General features: G+C 36.5%; 1 protein-coding gene across 2 annotated transcripts in view; it reads left to right on the forward strand.

Moving 5' to 3' along the window:
- The first annotated feature begins 215 nt into the window (after window positions 1–215).
- LOC110464976 overlaps window positions 216–22,470 on the forward strand; it is a 54,105-nt gene continuing 31,850 nt past the window's right edge. For both annotated transcript variants that reach the window (XM_021520503.1, XM_021520501.1), the window contains exon 1: window positions 216–444. The gene's annotated coding sequence lies outside the window, so the exon portion shown is untranslated. The remainder of the gene's footprint in view (window positions 445–22,470) is intronic.

The following is a 22,470-nucleotide window of genomic DNA, read 5'->3' on the forward strand; positions in this document are numbered from 1 at the left end:
AAGGGTCGACATAGAGCGCCGTAAGTTTGTTTAGTGCTGTCTGAATACAGTTCTTAATTACAGAGACTTGTTTAGATGATATTTTGTCATCGTCTATGTCATCGCTCCTTTGTGTTGGTGTGGGATGACGAAGGTTTGGTATACTGATCGATGTGGCGGGAGATCGCATACCCTGTGATAGCGCGGAAAGACCTATCCCTCACAGCCACGCATACGCGGAGTGCGCGCCCAGCCGTCCAATGGCGACGCGTCCTTGCCTGGCGCTGAGTTTTATGTATCGGATACTGAGACTGGAAGACTATTAAGATCACGGGAACATGGGCTACACTACAGAACGGCTGGTGCATCATACAATCAGGTGACAGCGCTACAACACACAGACTATACAACCGTGCTTTACCTTATAAGGATATATCAATAGCAGGTGCTTTTTACTTTTATCAGGTAAGCTGATCTTTTTGCAATATTTTCCCCATTTTCTCTCCACAGTTATCATATAGATAATGATGCTATATAGATAATGGTATCAGCAGTTTTATTTTTTTAATTGCCCGTTTGTCCATGAATATTTTCTTCCATTTTATTTAAAGAATTTAAGTTAGCTATGCTTTATCCGTATTTCTGGACCATGTTATGGCTTAATCATCTCCCTTTATTATTGTGATAATACAGTAATATTCCACATGCATAGCCTCCTAAATCTATGATACCTGTGATCAACGATGTAAACGGCTAAAAGGTCATTAGTACATTATCTACCTTTATTGTTTTGATAGTAACTTATCACCTTTACAACCTACTAAATCCATTGATACCTGTGATCAACGATGTTAAGGGCTACAAGGTCATTAGTACATTATCTACCTTTATTGTTTTGATATTAACTTATCACCTTTAAAACCTACTAAATCAATTGATACCTGTGGTCAACGATGTTAAGGGCTCCAAGGTCATTAGTACATTATCTACCTTTATTGTTTTGATAGTAACTTATCACCTTTAAAACCTACTAAATCCATTGATACCTGTGATCAACGATGTTAAGGGCTACAAGGTCATTAGTACAAAAGCACAATCTAAACCAACTCTTCAGTAGTAATTTCAGAGAAACATATTTGATCAAAAGACCTATTCAATTAAAACCATACGAAGGTAATAGCTAAGTGCGATAATATCGGTATGTAGAGATCCACTACAAAAAATATGGAAGCGTAACGATAGTCTAAGTTTTACACTAGACACGTTTACTCGTTATTGTTATTAAGACAAAATGCAGGTGAGAGATTCCAGTTTGTTTGCTTAAAATTAATCATATATTGTACATTTTTTCAGCTATAGAAGTCTTTTTTAAACGAGAATGTTATCTATTAGACTAAGAGTATAGCATTGCAACTTTTATTTATCAAATATACGCCAAAAATAAAGCAAAAAAAAAGGTAAATATTTCTATATTAGTATTTATCATCCTTTATCACTTGTACCACACAAGAAAAGTCTGATATGTTTTTTTCTGGAAGAACAGGACAATGAGTTATAATCCGATTACTTACAACGTACACCTGTCAGGAAAAACACCCCGAAAAACTAGTGCACACGAAGAAAAATATTATCCATTCTTTAAGGAACACAATTGTCCAGTAAATAATATAATATTATTAATAATCTGTATCATGTGTTTAAAAAGGAAAGAAATGTTCACTTGGACAGATTCCAGCAAAAATAAGCATTGTGATATAACAAGACTTCGGACTTACCCTTCGACGCTAACAAATTACTGTCATGGTATTGTACTTCTGTTGGAGTCTATAATACGTTGTCCGAAGTGTAGTGCTACATCACATGCGAATGTCTTTAATGGTTCTCGGTAGTTACTATTTAAACGAACTCCGAAGATCATAGTTTATTATTTAAAGTTCCCCCAATATATCAAAGTTTTGATCGCTGCTTTGACCATTAAGATCCATTTACAGACTTAAATGTGGAAACCTGTGTGTCATTTAAAAACTACAAACGGGTTTTATCAAATATTACGTGGAAACTCCATTCTTTGACGTTTAGCTAAATTGAGTTAGGTTTGAAAGCCTGTTGCGGAGATAAGGCGCCTCGAACAAAGGAGTTCTATTGAAGGTTATATTTGGAACAGGATTATGCCAAGCAGAGTTAAGCAATTTTAGAAGAAAGTGTCGAATGCTCTTCGGAATAATAAAAAAACCAGTGTAGGCATGTTCGGTAAGTGGCTATACGTTTACATGTTTTGAGATAGATTTCTGTACAGGATAGGAAATCTAATCAAGAAACAAAAGGATTCGGTATGGCTGTGTTAAAATATCTTCTATTTTGTTCAACTTTGATTTGTCATTGAAAATTGTCAGAGACCTGTTCAGTTACCTGTTAATGTCATCAAATATAAGCATACTATTGCTGTTGATGTTATTGTTGATGTTATTGTTGTTATGGTAGATACTTTGAATGTGGTCGATTACTTTTGAAAAATCCTTTTACGCAAAAGGAAAAACAATTCTTCGACTGTTGTGTTATAAATACGGATTCGTAACGAAGGTCGATGCTAGTCCATTTCTTTGCAAATATGGATATAATACTTTGTTGTTTTCAATAAAAACCATCTCTGCCACCTATACGACAACCGCACCGCAGGACATTTCATTCAACCATGCGTCGGCTTTGTTCTGGGATCCCGTAGATTTTTTTCGTATCGAAAATTGAAAAAAAACGCTGATGTGGGTTAATCAGCGTCATGACTTCCCCTTGGGTACTATAATCAACGCAAGAGAGAAAGAGTTCAAGAATAACCAGCGCATATAAAATGTGACCATAACACCTTGGACAGCAAAAGGGAAAGTCATCTTGGACAACATCATTAGAAAAAAAAGGGGGGGGGGGGGGAATAACGAACGCTGTTGAGAGAGAAGCGCAACAACAGTATGGCGACAACAAAAGCCAGACCGGCATCGTAGAGAGTGTTAATTTCCGGAAAAGTGTTTCTGTGTTAACGTGATCATGCCAAAAGCTGGACAGCATAGTGCATGTTAGTCGTTATGGAACAGTAGATAATGCTACAGTATGTCCTCGATATACCGATGTCTGACAACTCAAATGCATGTTAATGTAAATATTTGTTCAACGGGGAACAGTGAGTCGACCCTGCTCATGCTATGTACTTATTGCAATAAAGGACCTCTGAAATACAGCTCCTGAATGCTTGCTTTAAGGTGGGACATTATTGAGGACATCACTCCTGCGTACTAGACAATGGACATCCCCAGTGGGATACTTTGGAAAAATGAAATAGATGGTGATTGCGCTGCGCATGACTTTTAATGACACAGTGTAATTGATTAAATTAGTTCTGGGGCTTCGAGTACCGGTGGGGAGGGGATATATTCATCCGATCTGGACTGCTGCCCAGTACAGCTAGTGATTCACTGCAGTTTGTCAAGGAGAACAATTAGACGCGTGAAAACATTCTGGCCAAAGCGATAATACGGCCGAAAGTAAATACCCTTTCCTTGAATATTCAAAGAGAAACCATGAGATTTTCAGTTCAAACTCCAAAAAAAAATGATCGTGTTTATCATATATAGGTACCGGCGTTATCGACATTCTACGCCTGACTGTGATTGTCCGTATTCTCAATAATTACGTAAAACAATCTTAGCATTCTTTTCCATCCTAGACCCGTTATTTTCATACAAATCAGACGTGACACAGCGGATGCAACAATATCAAAAAAAGTATCCTTTCTAGATAAAGAGTTAAAATATATGTACATCAGTGACATGCTTAAACAATCTGCAAACGCTCAACACGTTTTTACCAATTGTTTGTATTATATTATGGTCACGTATTATATTAACATAATGCCAAGTTTTACAATGTTTCAGCCGACAACGCGCTGGACATTTCTCGAACAATTGGTGTTTCACAAAATAGAGGTCACTTAGTACAAACCTGTAAGACATATGTGAAGTGTACTACGTAATTTTGGGACATTTTTGGTTGTTTGAAACGTGTATCAAATGTGTCTGTGTGTACCAGGCAGTGAATCAGAAATAATGTTAAAAAATTAAAAAAGAAAATTAAAAAGAAAAATATATTCCGTTCAAGTTAATGACAATTGGAATTTCACCGTGTGAATGCTTTTAACACTATATATGTTATGGTCCCAAGACAGCAAGGAAGACGAAATTAATTGGCAACCGCTTTTGAATTCTCCCATAGGGATAAGTCTATTACCATGGAAAACTTTCCTTCAAAGTAAGATCAATTAGCGTTTTTCTTCCTGGCTTGCTTCAATTATCTTGGTTTGTTTCGAAGCTGTATGGAATATCAAGAACGCAGCAAAGTAATTAATTTTATCGGACCGCTCACAGTAGATTACTTGTTTATCTAGTATAAGTCTATTTCCATTGTAAATTTTTCCTTCAAAGTAAGATCAATTAGCGTTTTTCTTCTTGGCTTGCTTCAATTATCTTGGTTTGTTTCGAAGCTGTATGGAATATCAAGAACGCAGCAAAGTTATTAATTTTATCGGACCGCTTACAGTAGATTACTTGTTTATCTAGTAACAAACATAAATGATAGCTGTGACACTTTCCACAGGGACAACTACGGTATATTCTACGCAATCTCGCGTCTGCACACCACAAGCAGAACTATTGTACACTTTGTTGTAGGTACAGCGCATCTAATTCTGTGAGTTCTATAGGCAGATGTGTTAAGGTCTCATGAGAATAGTTTCATTTCAGACACTAGCATGTTTAAAACGTTTGTTAAGTTGACAAGTACATTTAGGAATGTCAATGGTGTTGTGCTATCTGATGATAGCTACCACAGGAAGTACCTCATGTATAAACCAGATATTGGCATTATTGACATCTTGGTATTCCCATGACGATTTTGACTGGAGGCTGTCCACTCCGCATGATATACATGTTTGGATGCACTTTGAGAACACTTTATGATTCAAATCCAGTTCGGAACCATATCGATTGCGAGTGTTCACATTTCGGCAGCTATCGATTGTGTGTTCATATATTCTCTTGACAACTTCTGTGTTCATGTTCAGGATAAGGTCATGACACCATAGACAATGCTTTGTTGACATTAGAAATATCCCTTGAATTGAAAATCGAGCTCATAGATCAAGATTTTATACATAATATTTCCAGTATCACTAAAAACTAAAACTATATTGTTCCATTGTTGAATTAGATAATGCGTTTAACTAAATTTAAGACGCAAGCACAAAACATTAATATCTGAAAGGTTTGTGAGAGGAAAAGAATGCACTACTTTTTGTCGCGGATGCACGAGAGAGAAAGAGAGTAAAGTGTCCACTGACTAAATAGAACAATAGTTAAACGCTACAAAAACAATTGAAGATATTAAACTGAAACATGTTCAAGCGTTAGTGTCAATATCTGCATTAAATAATGAATCCAAATAAGCCAAAAAGTCAGGAAGTACATATTTCTTTCATGGAAGGAACAAACACTTCAGACGAGTAATGAAGCTGTCATATAGCTTCATTTGAAAGGGTTTCATGCTTGTTGTAATGAATTTGCAAATTCCGGCAAATTTCATAAAAAATAATAACTTAGTTCTCTACCGTAGTAGCAGTCACCTCTGTGTAATCTTAATATTTTGTTTTCATTTCCAATTCACAAAACACATTATGCCTTAGGCGTGAAAGACTGAAATGACAAATATAAAATCTGTATCGATTCTGGGGAAAATGTAAGATTTCATCATTTTCAAACTGCTATCAATCTTAATCTCAAACTGCTCGGTCCGTACTGACACTTGAGTTGGTGTATGTTAATGGTCCAGTAGGGAACGCACGTGTTTTACCTGTATCAACATTCCGTAAAAGGGATTGCTATAGATGATTAACGTGCTGCTCAATACAGATACACATAGTCGCTATCACGAGAAACGTAGATAACCTCTGCTAATGAAATGACACATACCTGAAGTAAAAAGCGTGAACCTTTTCCGTATTGATTACAGATGAGTGGTTCCTCACGTGGGTTGATAATTGCTTTTTACATGGGTTTTCAATAAAAACCGAACATGTATGCAGAATAAACCGAGATTTTATATTGCAATGAATGCATGTGAATGACATGGCGTTGTTAACCGGAAATAAGTCCATTAAATACTGTTTAGCCGGCATAGCGAAGAGTCATTACTTACGGTATAGCAGCAGGGATAACCATTGTCCTTGTTGTGTCGTGTCAGGTGTTCAAATAATTTCACGGGTAACTTGCAATTGATGATTGTGCTTTTGTGAATATCTCAAAATATATGCTGGCATTGTTTAGGGCGGTATTGTGTTTGTGAAGTTTGATTTTACGGTTTTTACAAATCCCCCATCCTTCGATTATTCACTCACAACGGGTGATTCATGTTCTTCACTCTCGAGGCCATTCCAATTGACAAGGTAAAGACATTTTAGCAAAATGACATGGAGTAGACGCATGATAAAATGGTTTAAGAATTGCATTTTACAGAAGTATGTGTATTATACCTTAGATAAACTGTTTCTATCTACTAAGTACGCAGTCTAGTCTGTCGTGGGCCGAAGTTTTGTTGTAACGTCTGTAAAGAACAGATGTTTTTCACAAAGGCATTGCTTTCTGTTTTTGACAATCAGATTTAATTCTTGGGATCCACTTTCCCCTATACCAGGTTAAGTAGGCTAGTGGTCATTGCACATATATATCTTCGATAGGGAAGGACTTATTTGCTTTATAACGAGCGGCTGTATATTTTTTGCAAAATATTTGTTTAAATGAAAATCACGATATTAGAATACCGAGAATAAACAGACTTTACAATGAGCGGACCCAATTACTCAGAATAGAAGAGTATATGACCAACGGTGGGGACATGAAATTAAAAACATACGTGACGAAAGTTGTTCACAATAGAAAGCGATGTTAAATTAGTGTTATTCTTAAGAATCGTTACCTCTTCCAAGGTGCATTACTTGAGATCGTGGCATTGTTTGGATTTGATCAAGATTTACATGAATGGTATGATTGATGAAGCACAGGACAATAGCCCTTCTGGTCTTATACAGCATATGATACACTTATACAGCATATGATACACTTAAACGCGACATAACTTTAAATTGATCCCGTCGCGCTTCTGTAAATCATCTCTTATCTACGATCAATGGCAGAGCCATCTTTCTTATACGTATAAAAATGAATAACCAACAAGACGATAATTTCTTGATTAAGTTAGGACATACTTGATAAAATGATCTTTAATTGTAGAATTACATATTAAGATTAAGGAGCATGAAGAGGCCAGACGGGGAGCGTATGTTCGCCTTGACGGGCCAGTTTCGCGATAAATGTGGTCCGCCCTCGCCTCATTATACGATCGTCAATCCGAAATGAAAAGTTTTCACACTAGCACATAACGGATTTGTCAAGCATGGCTTACTTTAGCAAGATTTCCTATCGGTAATAAAGTCAAATCGATTCAAAGGAACTGCAGACCAATCGCGGCATTATTTCCGAGAACTTACATAAACATCACAATAAGAACTGTCCTTATCAATCCATTATGGCAGCTGTTAAATGTTTTTTTAAACTCAAATCGCATAAATGAATATGACTTGAATTGTATGTTTTGGCAGTAAGAGTAATGATAAAATTAAAACTTCATTTCACTTTATCTGACAAGTAAAGGCCTAGGGCTATGTATTATGTACTTAAGTATGCCTTTGGAAAACTGCCGCTATATTGACCGGGCAAGGAAAACGCAATCTTGGAATTAGGTCGAAGGCATTACATTAGATTTCTATTTCATTTTGCTGCATCCTAATTTCCAAGCGTCAAATTCACACGGATCGTATTCCTTATTCCATGTCTATTATGGTTCTTATTCATATGTCTTTTTCAATTTGCAGACATGTCACTGCGACTCGCGGATTCAGATGTGAAAACGTGTTACATTTTGTAATTTCTTTCCCTCAATTTTATGTCTTTTTGGGGAAAACGTTAAAAATGTGTATTTAAGCTGAAAGCTATTTTGATAATTGTCAACACGTGGCAAAAGAATGGCGCGAAGGAACCTATCCTTAGAGATGATAAATAAGTGTCAACACACACATGCAGCGTATTCCTGTCTCATACCTATTACCTCCATAGTAGGAGAGTGGTAAAATATCTAATCAGAACTATTGAACAATTTCTATCACAGATACAGTTCTTTGTACAGAAATTCGAATCAAATTTCTAAATTACATTGAAGAAAACAACTGAAGCATTTGCAGATTTTATGATGAACTTAGAAAAGCATCATGAATTAATTTAAGATGTAAATTTATATAATTATGGGTGAAATAAAATCCTTTACTTAGTCAAACTCCTGCTGTTATCATTTTGCTTCTGTTACTACCACTAGGTAAATATTAGCCTTTCTAATTACAAACAGATTTGTTTTCCGACGCCACACCGATGAGTCTGCTACAAGATGACACGTCTCAAACTTACAAAAAATGTTTTAGTAATTTTAATCAAACTCATAGCTGGTCGAAGTATGGTAAGCTTTTATCCAAGAGAAGCGACCGGAGATATAGATATTTGGATGTAAACTATTTAGAAAGACGTGTTGTGAGAAACCTTTACCGATGCAAATACAAACTATATTGAAGACAAAATCATGAGAATGATTGAGCTCCTAATTGACAATGCTTACCTTGCGTTTGCCATCACAATACTTTTTTAAATATATTTCGGCATTCCCTACTAAGCTGAACGTGACAATTTCTATTTTTCTGTCATTAACTTTCCTTTGCTTGACAGTTACGTCCCTACAGCTGTTAACCTAACGCAGTTGATTCGATATGCAAGAGCTTTCTCCTAATATCACATTTAGTTTGCTGACTAACTGATACAAGATTCTGGGAGATGCAGATTGATGAATATCGTGTGCAAGATTAATGATCGACATCATGATCTTTGTAGTTTTGTTGTAACTAGGATATATTGTTCTGGTGACATTGCTTTTTTGGTTTTGACGATAACCCTTCCTTACAACCTAGTCTTATCGTCCTTATAATTTATCAATGTTTTTGTGTAAATATGTGGGTTGTTCATATTTTTCTCTAGTTTCAGCGATACGGTTCTTTACTATTAGTATCATTTCTTTTCTTCCCTTTTTAATGTTAACTGACGTATGATTTATATTGTTTTATTCAAATACCTTAAATATTTCGTTCAATCTAGAAAGACTTTTGTTGTATAATACAAATCTTCTTTTAATCTGAATTAAACATTGTTAAATGGGCATCACTACATAAAAGCCAGATATATATTTTAAGTGTGATAATGGTTGTATTGATATCATAAACGTGGATTAAGATGTTGACTTTTATTTTGTTATAATTTTAACAAACTAACTACAGAGGAAAATATCGTCTAGGTGCAACAGTCGAATCGTTTTAAAAGCCGAGAGGTCACCTAGGAGATAAATTGTCCAAACGAATAATCAACATGGTCAACTTAACCTTGAACTCCCTTAATTACTCGTTTATTAGCCGATAACATGAGCCAGGAACAGAACGATATCAGAAAAAATGTAAATAGATGCTCAAGTGGTATCTAGACAAGAAATGTTGTCTATCATTGGTGGTTTAGTCTATCGTTTAGACCCGTTAATCCCCAGACGTTATTTGGCATAAGGAAACTATATAAGGTTTACGGACGGATACTCGAATCTCCCTAAAACGTGTCCATAGAATCAAGAGGAGTAATCGTCCAAAAAAACATCAAAAAGATCTTAGTTTAGCCGATCGCTATTGCCAGCTTTGCAATGTAGGACACATTGATGTTAGATAGGAGGTTACAGAATGTTTCTAAATTTCAATTGTGACGTTCAAAGTTCGGCGATTAATCAACAAACATTTACATTTTATGAAAGAATAGTTCAATTTCTAAATTAGAAAAACAAAAATGCATTCCAAACGCGTGTATATGGATCAGAATGATTGGTCTGTATGTAAAATCCGTATACCATTAAAGCGTCGACATGATGTTGTCGATCCAGCCTCCACAGCAGTCGTGCGCCAGCAGGTAATCACATTGACACTGAAAGAATAGCGACGCGTTTGTGAAAATGTAATTGACACAGAAGAGGAAACAAGATTATGTTCTGCCAAGTTCACAGTGGAAAACTGGGGATTGTGGCGCTTTCAATCCAAATTGATGGTCGGCCAAAACGATGTGTGATGTCTCCAAAACTGCCTTATATAGTACTTATGTTTGTTCTTGAGTGAAAATCTGCAGATTTGATTGAATTAAGCCCAGCATTTGTTTCTTTTTGGCACAGTGGCTGATTCTCGCATCACTGTACTTATTTGTGTCTCTTTTTGGTCTTCATTCTCTTGCAAAATGGAGTCAATTAATCCAATATGTCGACTACTGACACCACAGGTTTCCCTCATTACCAACTCTAAATCCTTGCGATTTGCAGCAGAGTGCTTGCAAATATATTTATGGCCACGGATTCAATCAGCAGTGATAGCTTTCCATGTTGCATCAAGCTTATTTGTTTTATTTACATTTTGTTCCAATCCCTATGCGAAATTGATTTTATGATGCCAATGTGTATTATCCAATGGTGATATTTTGAATCTCAGAACGAGTTTATTTGGACTTTAAAATGTTAAACTATTGTGTACGTAATGTACCAACATGCTGGTGGAACTTGTCACAAAGTTTAAAAACGCCACTCGTTTACTTACATTGTACCATGAAACTATCAAAGTGTATTACAAATGTTACATAATGCATATTTAGTCACCTACGAAATAGAACCCTGACCTTGCACTTCAAAGTCAATATATCCACTGTAATTATTTTGTTTCTTAATCCAGGATTCTAGGAAGATATTGACCTTTCTAATAACAAACTGACATGTTGTCCGACTCCGCACCAACATTCGCACAAGACGCTGCCACACGATGACCTGTCGCGCACTTATAAGAACATTATTTGTTTCGGGAATTTTAATCAATCTCTCAGCCGGTCCAAGCATGGTTAGCTTGACAATAATCTCATTAACACTAAAAAAAGGCCAGCTACTCGAGTGAAAGTTTTTATAACCGCCACAATGTACTAAACCTATGAGTCCTTGTTTTAGAATTCAGAAGAAGCTCCATTATTTGTTTAGATATCTGAATATTGTTAAGTGATAACATCTATAAATATTAACTTAAGCTAACATCTTGTTTTTTACAACATGATATAATCAATGTTTCTAGTCTATACAATATCAGCTACAATAAGGTACGGGACTGACCACTTCCGGTCATCACTTTATCCGTGTTATTACGACCATTCGGTCAATAGCTGTGTCTGAACTCTCTATCGGAGCAATAATGCTGCCAAGACGGCTCAATGACGGCTCATAGATGAGACATTCCGCCACGATGACCAATCAATTAAGAGTCATGGGCCATGGAATAATGGCGACAGACAGATGATCACGTGGCTGTTGGATCCACGTCTTACTCGTGAAACAGAACATGTATATGTTGATATTCTACAAATCTTAACTTACAAAAATGGACAATACTTCCAATGAATCGTCAATGACCGCACTAAAGGATCAAGCAAAGAGCATTTGATTAACACAAAAAGCTGAGGTGATACCAAGCGTTCTATAAGGGTAAGCCGTTCCTACATTACATATGTAACCTGTACGTATATGTCATGTCAACCTATGTAAGTTGTAAGTTTTCATTTGGTTACACTACATACAGTACCGTACCTATGATAGAGGTTTGCTAAAATGTATGTGACAGTAGCGTCAAGTTAAACAGAGGTTCCTAGCAAAACCATTCCTACACCGTCCCTTTTACGACATGGACCGGACCGTCACATTTATCAATAACTGTCATAACATGGTAGGCGCTACAAACTATTGCCTCGATGACGTCATCGGCTGTCCTGTTCAGTCGTTAATGTGTTGTTCATTGCCTGATATTAAAAAAAGTCATGTGACATACTGAGAACACCACGTGGCGTGTTTTGTAACCACGTTGTTATTTGACCTGGTGTTGATGTTAAATCACTCATTTTCAAATAGTTCTAAATTCGAATGCTTATGTTATTGTTCATATTTCATCAATATGAGCATACAATATGGTTCAATAAAGCAATCGTCTTTCCGGAATAAAATATTGAAAAATAAGGCTTTAAACCTGTCAAAGCGCGAACGTTTTAGAAATGTCTATTGAATTTCCACAGCTATATTAAAATCAGTGTATTGTCATGTGTTAGTTCGGGACCACAGTCAGTCGATATTTTCTATCACTCCTTATAACATACTACCGTATGGAATCATAAATATTGAAACAAATATTGTAGGTTCTCTGACATTCCTTTTAAGACCGTGCTAATGTTGGTACCCCCCATAACAATAACCAACTGATAAAAACAAGATGAGCACTGACAATCAGGACTTGGAAACTTCATCAATATTTCATTTGTTTTTACCTTTGAAAGTTAACGTGGTTTTACTTCCTTCATGCATCTTTGATCGTCGAAATAGACATTCGGGAGCTTTATCATTTTTCCATGAAGCGTCATAAAATTAATATTCGAGCCATGATTTCAGCATTCATCTGCGCAAACACAAAAGCACAACCCGTTTCATTTCATTTCAAATCAATTTTATTGCATTTAAGACACAATTGGATTAGGCACAGGCATTGCCTATTAGAGCCCTTTCCATGTTCAAATTAGTAGGAAAATACTAGAACTATTTAATACATGTTCATAGAAAATAATAACTAGAATATCATAGATTTTAACATTTCAATTACTGTAGTCTATATACTTCAACTACTATTGTCAAGTGTTTGGTTAGAGGCACATCAAAGTCACTATACACAGTGCCATCCTTCCCAATTACACCAGAGTTATAGTTATAAAATAGCAAATACAAACACATTGTAAGATAATTTGTAGTATAGTTTAAGTTAAAATCTTCCAGCTTTTTCAATATACTCCAGGACACATAAGAGAATACATTTATTTGATTCACTGCTAAGGTTCATATCACCCTTAGTGAAAGTAACAGTATTTAAGATGTTGTTGTCAATTTCGTTATAATTAGATAACGCATAGACTAACACTTGTCTTTCATCTATATTTTTGGGGCAATTGAGGAAGAAGTGATTGGCATCTGCAATAATATACCCACAATCACAATTGGGGTTATCTTTAATATGGTCATTATATAAGTTTTAACTGGCTGACTTTATTCCGTAGTTGACATAATGTTATATTCAATTTCCTGGAGCCACCGTATTTAAATATATCTGTACAGTTAGATGGTTGCAATATGTGTATGCTTTCTTTAGGTAATTGCAGTTTTAACTGGCTCAGTGAAGTGAGTTTTGGAAAAAAAAATACAGTCTGGCCTGTTCCATGGAGACATCATTCTAGGAAAATAGCACAACCCGTTTGACTCTGCTGGGATTTTTTAGGATACATTTTTACCTAAGCCTACCGTTTCATAATGCCTTTGCATTAAAAGACTCTTCGTTTTTTTTATAATACTCCTTCCCGCTTACCCCAGGCGAAATTGTTAAGCTTATCACTCTAGGGATTGGGTTATATCCTGAACTTGACTTAATGTGTTGGGCTAACAGGTCGAGGTCAATTTAAAATGACATAAAATGATGGACAACTCTAGCAAACCAGTCTGAAATTGCGTTAGCGATACCATAGTATGGTCTTATTGCGCTTTGCCAACCGGTATAAACTGGCGTCGGCGATATCGGTAGGACGATACTTATTGAGCCTAGGCAACTGCTATGAATTAGCGATAGCGGTTTCAGCTGACATACGCTTACAATGTTCGTATTTAGTCAAGCTAAACGGTTTGGGTTAACGTAAGTGATATCGACAGACATACACTTATTGAGTCTGTTCTAAAGGTTTAGATCAGCTTCAATGTTATAATCAGGCCTTATGTTATAACGTAAGTGATATCGGCAGACATACACTTATTGAGCCTGTTCTGAAGGTTTAGACCAGCGTCAATGTTTTAATCGGGCCTTCTGTTATAACGTAAGTGATATTGACAGACCTACACTTATTGAGTCTGTTCTAACGATTTAGATCAGCGTCAATGGTATAGTGATATCGGCAGACTTACACTTATTGAGTCTAGTCTCTAGACTCTAGTTGAGAGTTGCTTCTGGTGCTTGTACTCCTGGCCAGATGTTCCGTATTTGAGTGAGCCATTGTGTGTCATCGCTTGACCCGTCCTTATTACGAGAGGGAAGCTCGGCTGGATTAACGTCGTCAGTAACAACGGGAACCACTTGGGACTAATTTGATTGGACAGGCCGATAGGTCCGCCTAATAGTTCACTACTGACCACTTTGTGGTACTTCTGACCATTTTGTGATTAGGAAGACGGCAAATATGCCCCGTACAATCGAATTATACCAGGAAAGGTGAGAAAAAAACGGCACGGGCAACGGGTTTCGTGACAGACTGGTCAGACATTATTGATTGTAGAAGCCTAATGGAGACCCGAGAACTCGTAATCAGGCCCTGTCAGCGGTGGTGTTCGTGTTTTACTGGGTTTTATCATTTTTGTGTATGTAGGTACGGCAACATGCAATTATGCGTCAATATGATTGATATGTTGTAACTAAATTCCTCCTTTAGTGTATGAGTAATATTGGTATTTCTTAACGCAAAGCACCAGAGATCCCAAATATGTAGGATTTGATTTATTTAAACATTTTTTATTTGTCTCTAACAAAAGGGGGACATCTCGCTTCGAAATTTAAAAAAAAGGCGAGGCTATTTTTTTTAGGATCCTAGAAAATATTTAAGTTATAATCAACGTATGTGAATGTATTATCGTGGAAGATGTAACGAGGGTGGAAAAAGATTGGAAATAACGGAGGCCAGTTATTCATAAGTTGAATATTTTTCCAACATTTTCGAATTCCGAGTTATATATTCCATCAAAATATACAAACCTCTTCAAACTTTTGTCTACCTCAGTATCCATATGACTAAATTATACAAGGTGACATATACAATCCAATTAGTTAAACTCAACTGTTCCAATTTCACCATTTCTGACGCTGTTTGCAGTTGTCCTGTTTTGCCTGCTTACCCTGGTTTTGGGGAAGGATTAAATATTCTACATGATTTATTGTTAATATGTCTATTTCCACTGAGTAAGTTGAGCGAATATTTGGACTGCTTCTGAAAGTCAACAACTCAGTACATCTCACATACACAAAAGACGCTTCCTCCAAGTGATTGGTCTGAAACCCTCACAGAACTACATTTCCAGTCGCTATTTTGTTTCTATATTCGGACATTTTCAGTCGCTATTTTGTTTCTATATTCGGCCGACGTTAAAAAATGAACACCGAGGTCATGCTTTATACGAGACATTCTTTTCAATCTATCAAAAACGTCAATATTTTGACATCACTCGTCGACACATGAAAGACTTAACACTACTCCAAGTCATGTTCATGGTAATAACCCCGGCGGAACATTCTGATCTTGAGATTAGCAGGACTGTTTTGTAGATTAAGACGTTAAGTTTTTCTTGTTCGCTACCAAATCTTTAAATATATACAAATATAAATGCGTGTACTTTCATTCAACTTACTTCTTTACATTATATTTGCAATACAGGGGAGGTTCTGTAAAAGCATTGCACGTGCATGGTCTATTTGAAAATAATACATGCACGCGCATGGTCTAACGTCCTATAATACATGACTATTCCCCTATTCATAATATAAATCTTTCCCGGTTTTTACTTCACCATGGCGAGTGAATTTCCTGCACACCTCCAATCAACTCCTTCGGGGACCACTATTTTGTGTAAACAGTTAGGTTTGCATGTGAAGCATCAGTTTGGTGCTTAATGACATTTAATGAGAACAGACATAGCAGTTGTTAGTCGTCGTTAACAATGAACGGGTTAGTTTACTGTCGCTGGGTGATCGAATTAATTACCGATGTTGGTATGACATCGTATATAAACTATAGAGTATCATACATTTCTTGCTGTGTCGACTGTTAGGATCTTAATGGACTTCTTTTCTCAATGTATTTAGAAACATTGAAAGTGAAAGAGACACCCGATATGTTTGGAAAATAGAAGACATTGAATATATAGTTAGCTAGAATGTTAAAAATCTTTGTTAAAGCGTTGTCTTTGTAGACAGATAGGATTATATCAGGAAAAAACAAGAAGAATGTATAGGTAAGGTGTTATAGACCTATACATATTATTTATTGATATTAAAAGCAGATATGACTATGTGATATACCCCATTTTTTGTCACAACGCACTTGACAACGCACAAACTGCAACGGTAGTCTTGTTGGTTTGTCGTTAACCAATGTTCCGTTTGATTTGTTTGGCAAATGTGTCCCTGGCAACAGACGGCCAAGTATTAGTCGTATTTCAAAAGACAAAAAGAGGCACATACATCTGAATTGAATAGTATTGGCTTCCTAAGGTATTCTCACGTCAGCCATCAGACATGTCCGTGTTATGTCATTAGGACCTGCCACCCTGTGCGTTGTGGCGGAACTACATCTCGTAGCGCGGAGGGTACGTGCATGTTAGGCGGCAGTTAACTTCAGGACAGAATAAACGCATATTAATGAGAGCAATAAAGATACCTTATGGTAACTCTGATGTTTTCGCCCATGTTTCGTGCATCGTTTGCTGATTGACAAACATTCTGATGTCCTTAAAACAGCTTCATATCATCATTTAATAATCGGTTCATTTTGTTCTAAACCATTCAAATTTAAAATAACTTGCGTCATTTCTGTTATGGAACATGCAATCACCGATCGCCTGCAAATGGGTAGATTTGCATGTGAATCATGAGGAAAACTAGTTCGTTGTATGATCAAACAATTGTCGCTTAGCAACATGGTGACGTAAGACATGTACAGTGCTGCCATCTTTTATCTAAAGTCGATTCTGTTTGATCAAGTCATAAAATGAATTAGTAACGAATATATTGTGTTCTATTGGGAACGAGGTAAAGTTCTGTTTGACGATATTCGATTTTGGTTGGGACAGTTATTGTAGTTTACAACATGTCAGATCGGTTATGCTCACTTCCACTTCATCAGGGACATGTAACACAACTTCCGTGAAACCTTTTTGAATTGCGTGGAGGTTTCTTTGATATTTTTTCGTTAATAAGGTTTACATCAGCCCACACAAACGGCGATTACGTCACTCCATTTGAAAAAGTAATTCCTTTTAATAACGTCAACATTTAGACATAACACGCTTGCAATATTTTATTGATGATGATTATTGATTTTTACAGCAATGCCTACCAGATTTAAAATACCTTTAAAGGACAATGATGAAACAAAACAGGTATGAACATGTTCACAATTTCAATGTTTGTTGTTCTGAAACAATTCTAATAAGAATAAAAATGACTTACATGTGTGGTGCCATCGAGTTATCTCTACATGTGGAGATAACTACCTGGTACCAGACAGTCCGGCGGCTCAATCAGACCTCTGATTTTGAGTTACTGTGAATAAAAGGAAATCGTTTCTAATATGATGAGTGCATCACTATATGTACTGAACATGACTAAGCGATATGTTTCCCGGTACATTCCGTTGTTTATCAGTCTTTGTAATTTACATGTAAGTTTTCCTGTTGGCGATTGTACGACATGACCAAATTAAGAATAGATGTGTAAGGAACGAAAATAAAGCATAAAGAATACCAACTGGACTACTGAGTAAGCGCGTGTGTATAAATGATCACAGCAAAACAAATGGTCAGTTTTATAGCTTTAATTACGTTTCATGGGGAATGGAAGTCTGTATAAGAAAAAGACCAATCGCTGTTCCATATGATATATAAATATGACCGAGGACTAATAAGATCGTTCCATGCTTTGAGAGAAGGACAAAGGAGAGAACTGTTTCCCCCATTCTTTACTAAAACCCAAATGAATGATAACAGTGTGAGATATTAATTACTGTAAAAATGCTCAAAAGAAAAAAGGAAAATAATTTGTGATTTATTATCAAATGCAATGTTACAGTGCAGTATATAAGTCGAACTTCCGGTTTAGCACGCACAGTTTCTACTCCAACAATGTTAGAGGTTTTACACGGCGAAAAACTTTTGACAGGCGCCGCGTAACCTCTAACTGCCCATAGCTGATTTTCCCGATGCTGACGATCACATTTTCAAAGTTCGGATTAAGAAAGAGTATATCGTGTTAACATACATTTAAATGGTCAAAAGGGTCCAATAAATATTGCTTTCCATAAATCCATGATTATATGAGAACAATTTCGTGTCAAAGACATAAATAATGAGTTTTTCCTCATTCGAAGCGAAGCAGACAGCATTTGCCATGATTTTTCCGGTTAATACAAAAATAAATTACATGTTATATTTCACAAGCGGAATACAAACAAACTCCGTATCATTTCGTTCCTTTTGACATCCCCCCTGCTATTTTGTATTAGTCAAGGAAGCCATGTTTTAAATGTAGGTCAGAGATGTGCTACAACGACATGGACATGTATTTTGAGTGTTCTATTCCGTAATATACTGTATATTTGTGTCTGTGACATACATATGAGATCTATATTATATAAACCGTGAGTAGACATCGTTGTCATGAACTGTTAACCACTTAAGTGAGTTTTTTAAGCCGATTTTGTTCCGCCCGGATTTCGGGCGGAAACTGCATCAAAGAATAAGTGCTTCGGAAATGAGAGGTCGCAGTCGGCAAAATCATATCCGATAGAAAAAAAGTCCGACCAGCGGCCTCTCATGTTATGTGAGTAGCACAGTTTCTTGCTTGATATCAACCCACGGTATGACAGAAGTGTTCACAGAGAAAGATATTCTCTTATATCAGGCCAGGACAAAATCGTTGTCAATTAATGGAATCTTCCCCTACCTTGAGGGTGCGACAGAGAAATCTGCAACCCGAGGGGTAATGTTTTTTGTTTGTCTAACCCAAGGCTTTGACGAGGGTTAGACAACCAAAATAATAACCCGAGGGTTGGAGATTTCCCTGTCATACCCTCAAGGTAGGGGATGATTTTTTTTCTCTCATCCAATTATTTCATTCACAACTCCACCGATAGTAGTCTGGTTGTAAATAAAAACACATGTGGGATATAAATATGGTCATTCTTTTTTAAAGACGTCACAATTACCTGTGACGCATTTTAATGACATCACATTTGAACACGTGCTTATCGGCACGAGGCTATCTCCCCCTAGGGGGTGACAAGGTGATCTTTCCCGGCTTAAAAAGGGGGACACACCTGTGAAGGGTGGGAGAAAACTGTGTTCGCTTTCGTTATTTTTAATTAATTAATGAATACAATCACAAGGGGAGTAACTCCGGAATATATTTTATTTAATAATCAGTAAAAAATGTTTTACGATTAATACTTTAAAAATACATGTATCAAGGAATAGTAGTTGTTTGTGATCTAATAGATTTACAGTAGTTATATACGGTTCACAAATGACTTCTCCGACGCTAGCCGTATGAACAGCAGCTAGGTGAATAACAAATGATGTATGGAATTTTTAGGGAAAAATTTTGGTTTTTTTTATAATGTGAGAGAATACATAAATCACTCGTTTTGGATATCACAATTTCTCTTTTAGAAAACTGCAACATAGAAGCCGTCGATGAGCGTTGATGAGATCTACTATTGGTTTTGGTAGTCGATCTGAATAAAAAAAAAAAATGCTCTTCCCTTTGCAATGGTGGGTAAATAGAGAATTTCTTTCTCATAGATTAAAAAAAAAAAGAACACCGGCAGAGCCTTAGATTTTCCTAAATATGTGTTCCCTGGGAGATACGTTCTCATAGAAAAGACTTAGACAGTCATTTAGACTCCTCCAACAACCGCATGACCAAAATACATAAGTAAATATTTCAGATTCAACAAGCCCCCAAAAAGATGGTATAGTCACATAGAAAAGCCCTTAGAGAACATTGGCATTTAACCATGTCATTTGGATATATACTCTTACTTAATTTTAGTTACTAGTAATAACATGGTTTATATCAACGATACCCTTTGTCTACATTTAAGCAATACAACTTCTGCACATGCGACCGGAAAGAAAGAATAAAGAGATTACTCTTACGTCTGAAGTAATCGTCCTCTATAGTGGACGTAACCTACTTTTACACCTGAAGTAATCGTCCTCTTTAGTTGACGTAACCTACTTTTACACCTGAAGGAATCGTCCTCTTTAGTGGACGTAACCTACTTTTACACCTGAAGTAATCGTCCTCTTTAGTGAACGTAACCTACTTTTACAAATGAAGTAATCGTCCACTTTAGCGACCGTAATTTACTCTTACTTCTTACGTGAGCGTCCTATTCAGCGGCCGAAGCCAGGTGTTACTCCTGAAAGGAGCATCAGATTACGGGCGCTAAAGACGACGCTTACTTCTAAAGTAAGAGTTCGATTTTATGCGGCCATTTTAGAGAACGTTTACATAAAATGTAAGACTGACCACAGAGAATACTTAATTCAGAGGTAAGAGTGTCTTCGGCCGGCAAAATATACATAATGTAATATAGCTTCCTCGATTATTGTAAAAAGAAATTGGTTTCAACAAAACTCACCGGGGAATCCACATAATCTCTTCAAACTGGCAAACAACAACGCAGGAAACACCAGTTATACTATTTCTCTCGTGTATAACAGTCCCTGGTAATCACAAACTAACACTGATGGATCATCGGCTTCATCTGGAGATCAAAGAACTTTTATATTTCAAAGATTGCATTCTTAGCGGGTGTTTTTGACGAGACCACACCTAGATCACAAACAAGCTCTAAATAATTAAAGACGACAGTGTTGTTTTGGTTTAATGAATCTGTGAATTATTTTGGGAACAATATTGTTTCTACTTAAAGGCTCTTTCTAAAGAATGTAATTTTTTCAAAGGCAGTAATTATTAATGAAGTCATAGCTAGCTCCATCAACCACTGTGTGGTGTAGACGGGGAAATCTTGATTCAAAGTGAAGCTTTTGTTTGTCATGAACGAGGCTGTGCCATCAAAGGTTGATATTTCGATACTCTGGTAGGTAACTCGAACTAATACTGCTGGGGTATAAGGCGGGATCATTGACGGACACCAAGCTTGGCGAACCAAATACAATTTTGACAGTCTAAAAAACCTACGTGTTTGTATGATGGTAGTGCCGTCTCACTAGGAGAGCCAGACATTCTGGTTAATTACATTGCCAAAATGATGGCAGAACACGTAACTCTCCACTTTTTACTGCCACCACCATCTATTGACTGCTTATTGACCTCACTCCCTATAGTGTTATTCGGGGAGGGAAGCATTTTACAGAGTGTTGATGTAACCCTTAAACGTCTCATATACTCGCTACACACCGTAGAGTCTCACGCCTACATCCTATAATTGATGCCAAGGCACTAGGATATATACAGACATATTTGTAAAACCCACGACTTGGCGTTACGTCTTTGATGGGAAGACAGGGGTGTATTGGGTAAGTCTCTCCTATATTATGTCACCAAGCTTACAAACACTATTACATCTAGTGCATAGTAAATCTATGTCAAAATAGCATGATCATCATAAATTAACATTTCATACAAAATATGTTTTCCCAAACATTTAACGAGGTATTGAACATATAACATCGTGCCATATGTACATATCTGAATTGATTTGAAGTCGGCTATTCTATATTGATGAAATCCATTTTGATTTCAACTCGCCTAAGGTTTATGTAAGTAAAACGTCTACACTCGATTTATAATCATGAATCTCATTTAAAATCAAATGTGTGCACATCAAATGACAATATAAAACGCATACAATGGAACGGAAAACTATAAGAATCCAAGCTTAATAGCATAGGTTATTTCTTTACCCGATCAATATATTACTTATCTGCTTAGACAAAAATACAGTCTCGCCTTTAGTATTAACATAATGTTACGCACCAGACAGAGATATTTAAGACGGCCAATGTGATTACCCAAAACTGGAACAGTAAAACGTCAACTACACATCACAGAGCCGATCCTTGGTGACGGTCTGATTTTCGATTCCGAGGATTTATCAAACACCCAAGCAGGTGTGATAAGAATTCACTTCCTTGACAGAAATAGATGTTACTTGATCTTTCACGTGATTTCAATTAGATCTGACGACAACGTCCGAGTGTTAGGAATCAATTTGGTGATTTTATACATTAATTAAGTACATAACTTGTACATATCGCCAGTAATTCAACGAATATATGCCTTCTGTGGTGAACTCAACCCTATAAACGCAGTACAGTTTTGCATGCGTCAGGTTTTCGATCAAGAACGCTGTCAAACATTCAAAAAAGGCT

The sequence above is a fragment of the Mizuhopecten yessoensis genome, unplaced genomic scaffold (genome assembly GCF_002113885.1).
Source record: "Mizuhopecten yessoensis strain PY_sf001 unplaced genomic scaffold, ASM211388v2 scaffold11045, whole genome shotgun sequence".
NCBI classification, from domain to species: Eukaryota; Metazoa; Mollusca; class Bivalvia; order Pectinida; family Pectinidae; genus Mizuhopecten; species Mizuhopecten yessoensis.